Source organism: Pongo abelii, chromosome 1 (genome assembly GCF_028885655.2).
Source record: "Pongo abelii isolate AG06213 chromosome 1, NHGRI_mPonAbe1-v2.0_pri, whole genome shotgun sequence".
Classification (NCBI taxonomy): Eukaryota; Metazoa; Chordata; class Mammalia; order Primates; family Hominidae; genus Pongo; species Pongo abelii.
The window spans coordinates 125,813,332-125,822,826 of record NC_071985.2 but is presented as its reverse complement, the minus strand read 5'-3'; the positions used below and the strand labels follow the sequence as shown (position 1 = coordinate 125,822,826).

Genomic DNA, 9,495 nt, shown 5'->3' with positions numbered 1-9,495 from the left:
ATGAGAAGTGAGTGGGAGACGAAAAACTAGAGTATTAACATATATAATTCCATGTGAAACATTTGGCAGTTAGCAGACTAATAAAAACAAATTTTGAAAGGAAGAAAGATTTTGTCATTGTTACTGTTCAGAAAGAGAGAGAGTGTGTGTGGTTCGTTTTTAAAGAAACAATGATAAGTTAGTCTTAACCAACTTTTTTGTGGGGAGATGGCAGACACTTAAAATGAAAAGATTCAAGAAAAGAAAGAGAGAGGACAGGGCTGAAAAAATTGATTAATCATCTTAGTGGCGACAATCAATGTTCCACATGAGCTTTTGTCTAAAGAGAGACCAAAGAAGGGAAAGGAACCCAACATTGAGTCTTGGTGACATTTTTATGTATAAGAAAGAGAAACTCGAGCTGAATCTGGAGTCTAGAAATGAAGACATAGAAGAGTAGTCCAATGCAGAGGTAGAGCAATAAGGTTAAAACCAAGAAAGGAGTGAGTGTTAGAAAGAAGGAAGACTTCCAGAGCAACATGTAGAAAATGTTAGGTTGTGCTCTATTTGCAATTACCACCACTCAAGAACTATTTATTCAAGTTAAATAAAAGATTTTCTTGTTTGCATATTTTAGAAATGTGGATGATACACTCTCCTGCTGTCTTATCCAGAATGGGTTTTAAAAAAAAATTATGATAGAAAGTAAAATATGACTCCAAATCTCCCCAACCAGAAATGATCATCAATAATTTTAGGTAAAAGTAATTTCAGCCATCTCTTTATATCTGTACATAGGTAGAAGATTATAATGATGTATAAAATTGGAGCTGAATGCTAGAGAACTTATTATCTAATGAGACTAATGAGGCTTGATTCTTAGGCAGCTAGGTATAGATAGATACAAATGCTTTAAATAATAACTTTGGAAGAATGCAATCATATCATATAAGCTGTTTTTATATGAATAAAAAATTCATTTTTTTAATTTAAGAGGAGTAATGCTAGAGTTTACATAAATGTTTCCTCAATAAAGAGATATTAGCTCCTAAAATAATTCACTTATTTTAATAAAGATTTCATTAAAATGTTTAAAAAGTTGTAATCCTATATTTTTAACTACAAATTTCAAATTTACACAAATCTACTGTACCCATCATGGTAAATGAACAAACTAGTCTTGAGCTTTCTACTGTCTCCCTTCCTATACCTTACATGATTTTTCTCTATCTTTTATTTTCTGTCGTCTACTTGATAGTATGTATATTCCATCTTTTATCTATAAGTCTCACTAGTTAGTCATAATTTTATGTCTTAATAAATTCAGGGCTTACTTTCTTTATTTTTTTGATATTTTTTTCTATTCTCAGGTACATTTTGATTCACCTTCTGGCTGGCAATATACAGCCAGTAGTTTTAAAAACAAAGCATTGTTGTTTCATTTCTTGAATTTTTCCATACGTGAGGTGGTCTACCTATTGTCATTATACTTAAAGGACAACTGGGCTGGGTATAAAATCTTGTGCCACAATATCTTTTCTTAAAACTTTAACATGATTTCTATTGTCTTCTGTCATTGATTTCTGTCATAGGGGTTTGGGAAAAGTATGATTTTTAACCTGTTTTATTCCAGTTTGTTTAAATGATTTTTTCATTGAAATTCCACAGTTTTACTAAGTTTGGCATTGATATTTCTGTATCTTTTTTTTTCTAGGACATAAAATACCTTTTTGAGCTATAAATAGAAGTCTTTATTTTGTTCAATAACATTTTCTTAAAATATATTTGAATATTTTTCTTCTTTTTGCCGTATTGTTCTCCTCTTTAGGAATATTAAATACGTAAAAATTAGATTTTTTTGCATTCTCTCTCATCTTGTTGATTATTATTTTTCCATCTTTGTTATTTTTCACCTGATTTTGTGTGTTTACACCATTAAAACCCCCATATCTTTGGCTATGCATTCAGTCACTTTTATTAGATTTTAAATTGATTTACAGTATGGCTTTATTTTCAATATGTTTGTGTCTTTCATTTCTTTTTTTTTTTTTTTTTAATGTTGAATTTTTTCCTCTTTATTTTTGTGTAGGAGTTTTACAGCTTTCAGCCTTACATGAGCACTAACAGCTTGTTTTTAACTTTCTTCTATTGTATTATATGTTCACATATTTGTGCCCATACATTTATTTTTGACTTATTTGAAAATCGAAACAAAGTTGTGTATCTAAATTCTTTTTGTAGTTTTGATGGTAAATATTTTTATGATATGTGTTTACTTAACTTTCCCTATGATTGTGTCTATTTCCTTCATTTTCATCCACAGTTTATGTATTGATTTCTAAGTTTTACTCAAGTTTCAGTGAGATTAGATATCTGCTGAAAAATAATACATAAAAGCATTGGTGAGGATGAGTTATAAGATACAGAATTCTACAGTCTGGACTAAATTTGTGATCTCAAACACTCTCATACCAAACTATTTGTTTCCTTTTTCTTGAGTGCAGGACCATTTGGTATTCAAGTAGTCACTGAGACTCACAGAAAATCCTTTTATGTTAAATGTTCCCTAGGCTGCTGCTTCATCACCTGCCTTACTTTTAGTACTCACCCTTGCATAGGAGTGTAGGCTGCAGTCAATAGAACAGGGAGTATCGTTTGGTTTTTACTTTGGTGTTACTTCCTCTGCCATTCTATGCTATTAAACTTGTGTTCTACAGGGATGAGCTGCACTTTTCTGCAGCCACTGTACTCCCTGAATCTTATCATTTTTGATCAAAGAAGCATTGTATATGCCTTCTTGGACTGTAATATTTACTTTTAGACATTCTATATCCATCCATGTTCAGGAGGCAGGTGTTAGCTCTCAGCATCCTGCCCTGATTTGGTCCAGATTTTACATCATTTGGGGGAAATAGTTTGTAGTTTGAGATTACAGCTATTTCTTTGTTTCATTTTAGCTGGAATTTTTCTTTTTTTAACTTTCTTCTCATTATTTTTCATAGATTTCAGAAAAGAAAAAGAATAAAAATGCTTCAGCACTGCCATCTTAAACCTGAAGTTTGTGGGCATTAATTTAAAAGTGCTGCAACAATGGGGTACTTCGATAATTATGCAAAGAAGCACTGCATTATCGTGATTCCTTAAATAGTTTAGGAGGTTGAAAAAAGTACAATCCCAAATAAAGAAACTCTCCTTTTTGAAATTGGGGCCTTTAAGGTGTATAACAGAGAAGTCAAGAGAAAGGACTGGCCTGGATGTAGAGCAAAAAGTTATCCTTACATCATTAAAAAGTAAGAGAATTTCAGATGGATTATTTCTAAAGTGATAGCTGTGAACATTTAAAGTCATGTACCCTTTCATCTATTTGATTTTAAATGCCCATCCTAACACTATCTATTTCTTGTTAAGAGGAGAAGAAAAGTTTCTGCCTGAACGATTTTATCCCTTACAACCTATATTCTCACCCAGCCTGACCCTGCAGTGAAGTCAAAATGACAAATTCGTGACATCATAATAATTTTTTTTCTCCAGGAACAAACTGTGAAGCCATTAACACAGGATGGTGACTTCACTGCAGGATCAAACAGAGCAGCTGGCTAGGGAGGGAAGAGGGAGCATTCTTATTCAAACACACATATATCTTCAATAATAACCAGGGAAATTCAGAAAATTACTGTCAAGGTAAATTGCATTTTGTATAAATGCCATCTCCTTTCAAGTTTGCCCCAGCATGATCATCCTTCTTTATTTAGTGGTGTTGCCCTTTTCCCCTTAGAGACCTTTAGCAAAGTCTCCTTTTATATTTCATGTATCATTAAAATGACTTAAATGAGTAGGAATGGGGCATACCTGACATTTATTTTTAATTATTTACATAAATAAAGAGGTGTTCTTATTTTATGACAAGTGCAGTTCTGAAAATATCTTTTACCAAGTGAATTTAATGTTCAAGTTGGTCTAAAGCACTGAATAGGTAATAGCTACTCAGTGGTTAGTTCACCCAGCCAAAAAGTGTGTATTTTGATTCACAAGAAATCCCTTGAGGTGATAATTCTTTTTCAGTAATTATTATTCATATCTCTATTCTAATCTATGCCACACATGGTGAGGGATAAAAGGTAATACAGTCATATGCCATATAGTGATGTTTTGGTCAACAGACTACATAGGCAACAGTGGCTCCAAAGATTATAATATAGGTGAAAATTTCCTATCACCTAGTGACATGATAGCCATCATAACATTGCAGCTTAATGCATTGCTCACGCAAATCTATAATGAAAATGGAGAAATAAACCAAGCAGACCACGATGGACATATTTCTGTAATGAAAGAAGAGCCTCAGGCAAGTCTTTCAAGAAGTGTTCCAGAAGATAGCATTGTGATCATAGGAGATGACAGCTCCATGCATGTCTTGCCCCTGAGGAGCTTCCAGCAGGACAAGATGTGGAGGTGGAAGACAGTGATATTCATGATCTTGACCCTGTTTAGACCTAGGTTGTGTTTGTGTCTTAGTTTATAATAAAAAAGTTTAAAAAGTAAAAGTATATAAATAATTTTTTTTTTTTGAGACAAAGTCTCGCTTTGTTCCCCAGGCTGGAGTGCAGTGGTGCAATCTCGGCTCACTGCAAGTTCCGCCTCCAGGGTTCACGCCATTCTCCTGCCTCAGCCTCCCGAGTTGCTGGGACTACAGGCACCCGCCACCACCCCCTGCTAATTTTTTGTATTTTTAGTAGAGACGGGGTTTCACCGTGTTAGCCAGGATGGTCTCGATCTCCTGACCTCGTGATCCACCCGCCTCGGCCTCCCAAAGCGCTGGGACTACAGGCGTAAGTCACCGTGCCCGGCCTATAAATAAATTTTTAAAAAATTGAAAAAAGCTTAGTATAGCCTAAGAATATAGTGTTTATAAAGTCTACAGTAGTGTACAGCAATGTCCTAGGCCTTCGCATTCACTCACCACTCACTCATTGCCTCATCTAGAGCAACTTCCAGACATGCAAGCTCCATTCCTGCTAAATGCCCTATATAGGTGTAGCACTGTTTAATCTTATATACTGTATTTTTATTGTACCTTTACTATGTTTATTTTCTTTTCCTAGCCACTAGATGATTGAGGATCTATGTTTAGATGTGTTTAGATACTAAATACTTACCACCGTGTTTAAATTGCCTACAATATTCAGTATAGTAATGTGCTATACAGGTGCATCACCTAGGAGCAATAAGCCATACCATAAGCCTAGGTGTGTAGTAAGCTATGCCATGCAGGTTTGTGTAAGTACACACTATGATGTTCACACAAGGATAAAACCATCTGATGACACATTTCTCAGAATGTATCCCCATCAATTGATGCATGATAGTATATGTTCTCTGTACTTAAGAGACAAGGTTAATATACATGACAAATTAAACAATAATGTAAGTAAATATGAATACTACCAAACAAACAGACCACACATGCCAGGAATTCAGTGGAGAATCTCATGAGCGTGAAGGACATAGGGATTAAGAATCCAGGCTCTGAAGTGGGTCAGCTCAAGGCTCAAATCTCAACTCTGCAGCTTAACTGCTATATGACTTCATTTCTCAAAGCTGTGATGTCCTCAGCCATAAAGTAGGTGAAATTGATACCTATGTCACAGGGTGTGGTTGTGAAATGTAAATGAGTAATGCATGGAAGGCACATAGCAAAGTGTGTGACACAGCGAAAGCCTTCAGAAAATGTAAAAACAAAAGTGAGCTGCAACTTGAAATCAGTTTGACCTTAGAATTTTAAGTCAAAACAAGATTTAAAAGCCAGAAATCTTAGATCATTATTTTGAGAATTCTCAGAAGGAAGTGATTGATAAGATGTATACAATATATTTGGGAAGTAAGATGTAAATTAACCTATAAAAGGAAAGACTCACAGAAAGCAGTGAAGAAAGGGTGAAATTAGTAGACTGGGGTTAAGCTCTGGGAAACATTGAATTCAGCCTACATTTAGAGTGGATCCTTTATTATATTATTCATTCCATAATATTTATTGAAAACTTACTCTTTTTCTGACAGTCATCTAATAACTGAGGATATACTGGTAACTGAGATGGATAAAGACCATGTCTTTATGAATCTTATACGAAGTAAAGATATTGATGGCTCCGAATAAGGACATAATGTAATATAATTTATACTTTAGAAATATTAATTAGATAGTTATAATCAGAAGACATGGAAACATACAGGGACCAGAGTTTTCTTGTGGAATGCTACTGTAATGATGCAAGGTCATTGGAAGGAAATTCAGTGTAAGACTAGAGACAGTGAGACTAGGAAGAAAGCTTTTAATTTGAGAAAGATAGAAAAGAAAAATAATTATAAGAATTAGAGACTGATCCAATGTGAAAATGTTGAAGTTCGGAGGAGATTCTATTCTTATTTTAAATGCAATAGAATATTCAGGTGAAAATTTAGTAGATAAATTCCATGGGTGGTTTGTGATTTCCTTCCTGCCTTCTTCTCTTTTCCCTTCTTTATTTCTTTCTTACATTGTTTTTTGGAAGTTGTTTTCGTAGTAATGGTGGTTGGAGGTGTGAATGGATAAAATCTTTGAAGGAGATGTTAAGAGACGAGAGACAAGGTGGGAAAATATCACATCAGATATTCTGGAAAAGAAAAAATAAAGCGGAATGGAAAACATTAAAGAAATAAAAATACATAGCTCATAATATTTCATAAATACCTTGGGAGGAGTTTTGTGATAAAGTGGTCAAATGTGTTAAATGTACCAAAACATCAAGAAAAATGAGAACAAAGAAAGGACTGTTGTATGTGACAAATGAAGAGGTTATTGGAAGTGATTTCAATGAGCAATCTCACTAGGGTGGCGAAAGAAATCATTAGATTGCAGAAAATGAAGGCAACAGACAAACCCCACTCATTCAATAAGTTTGGCATTAAAAGAGAGAAGTGTGTCTCAAGTGCCAAACAGATGAGTAAGTCACTAAGTCACTCTTCTCTTCCATTTCAGATGTTAACTGTAATCCCAACCAATCATTTCAGAAGTACCTGCTTTTGATTACTGGGAAAACTAGTGAGCAGAAGTAAACGGCTTGATGCAGATTCACCACCCTTGAAAGAGAAGAAAAATACATTTTAATGATGTCAAGTAATTACATTATCTTTGTAGTTACAGCATTCAATTAATATTTTTAATATTACACAAAATTCTGAAGCCTTGAGGGAAAGGAACTATGTTTAGAAGAAAAAGTAAAAAAGACAACCTCTGCCTGCTACCTGCTCAAATACTCTCATCTGTACAGAATTCTAACAGAATGTCTGCCCATCCTATACAGATTTATGAATAAGCTTCATTACCAGACATCTTTCCTTCTTGAGGATGACAGAAACCTACAGCTGTCAATAGCTAATAAGGTTAGTTTTCCTGCATCACAAATCCACTCTACAGTGTTTTCCTTGTAAAATCCCAAGAGAAAAAAAGAACAAAAGCATAAGATACATATCTGCAGCCGACTGCAGTGAAGCTGTCAAATATCCAATCTGATTTGTCCCTATCTCATGTCTGAATTAACTCATACAGTTCTGAGTCATTTCTGTCTGTCAAGGTGAGGCCATAAAAACGTGCCACACTTATCACCCCTTTCAACTCCTATTATGCCAATGTGCATGCAGTCTGGCTTATTCCGATTTGCATTTCTTGATTAGATACAACCTACAGCATTACTTCTGAAAACCCCAGCCCCTAATGATGGAGAATTAGAGACCCTGAAAGATGATCCATCCATCAAGTCACTGAATACTTATAGTCCAGGAAATTTTTTATTGTATCAAAACTTATGCATATCCTGAGTCCCATAGAGAGAGACAAGCTGACTTTTGCTATTTCTTTTTGAATTTTGTATTATAACAATGAGAAGTCTTAGAGTGCTTGTCATTACCTTAGTTTTCTCCTCTGTGTAGAGACTATAATGAAAGAATCACTTCTACATGCAACACATTTCCCCCAAATATCTTACCTCTTGGTCACAGATTCATGTTGTCTATACTAGTGCAAAAGAAAGCCATGGCCTACACTAGCTCATGATCTTTTAAGAACAGAAATCATCATGAACATTCATATCACCATGAATTTATCTAAAGAAATGCTGGAATTGTAGCACATGATGTATCTCCTGCAGTTCAAATCCAGTGGGGAAAAAAATCATCCTGTAGAGAATATATAAATGAAAAACATAAAACATAATCATCCTTATGAAATAAATTGGCTTCAATCTAATTATGGTTAAATGTCTCTGTATCATCAGTGGCAGTCCAGTTGCCATATGAAATAGAGAAATAAAACTGGCAAAACTCATGGTGACCTCTCAGTTTAAGCTCAAAGTACACTAAGGTATCAAAAAGACCACAAAGAATGTGTGTCAAAGTCTCCTTTATGAAGACTTCACAGAGGCCCTTCACTCACCTCCTGGGCATTGCATTCAATATTAAAATATGTCCAAAATATGGTGACTCCCTCAGGGTGCTTACAGTTTTAAGAGGAAAACTTGCACATGTCAAGTAACTAGATAATTACAAAGCAATGTGTAATGATTAATTTGATGTTTTACATGTGCCCTTTATGTTTAGGGGAAATGGAACATAAGCGTGTACACAATGTCATAGGAAGAAAAGAGTTTTGGGTCCCACTTGAGAAAATGATAGGAATAAGTGGGTGAAGAGGAGGAGAAAGGAACAGAGATGAGAATGATGGTAACGTAAGAAAAAGATAAAGTAATAAAATATGAGCTGGGGCATGTCCATCAGGTTCCATATTTTAATAACAGCCAGGCATCAAACTAACCACTGGTAAGGACACAAAGTTACATGCCAAAAGTCAGAGAGATGATTCAGAGATCATCAGAGACAGACCCTTTATATATGTATAAAATACAATATAATAATACACATATAATGTCTATATAACGTGTTACAATAATGCTATAGAAGTGCTATAACAGCATTGGACCCATTATGGATATAGGGACACAAAAAGAACAGATTTTATGCCAGGAAAAAACCATACAGAGAGGCAATATGCTCAGGAAAAAAATTTGGAAGAAAGCAGCTTATCAATTCACAAGTGATTTGATAAAAATTCTTAAAATTTTAAAGAGAATTTACCACTTCAGAAGGCTCGTCTATGATTTCTTCAATGATATGGTCGCTCAATTCTGCTTGCACGTTAGCATCACTTGTGGAGATTTAAATAATATCAGTCAATATCTCAGGTGCAGGTATTGGTAAGTTTTAAGTGTTTCCCAGGTATTCGTTATGTGTAGCAGAAGTGGAGAATATTGCGTCGAACGATGAACCAATGAGGTAAGTAGAGCAGGTAACACTTACTATATTCATTGGTATGTGTGAGTTGAATAGGCGAGGAGTGCCCCACTCCCACCATGGACCTCTGGAGTCCTGGCAGCAGGAAACCCCACAATCCGCATGGACACTTTAGGTGGCAGGTAGAGCTGCTTA

The 9,495-nt window shown here is 34.9% G+C and overlaps 1 long non-coding RNA gene across 1 annotated transcript; it reads left to right on the top strand.

The window, feature by feature from the left end:
- Positions 1-3,508: 3,508 nt before the first annotated feature.
- On the top strand, positions 3,509-8,770 carry LOC129060306 (uncharacterized). The gene is made up of 3 exons (XR_008526902.1): positions 3,509-3,660; positions 6,995-7,398; positions 8,611-8,770. It is a non-coding gene; the product is annotated as an uncharacterized LOC129060306 (long non-coding RNA).
- Positions 8,771-9,495: the final 725 nt, after the last annotated feature.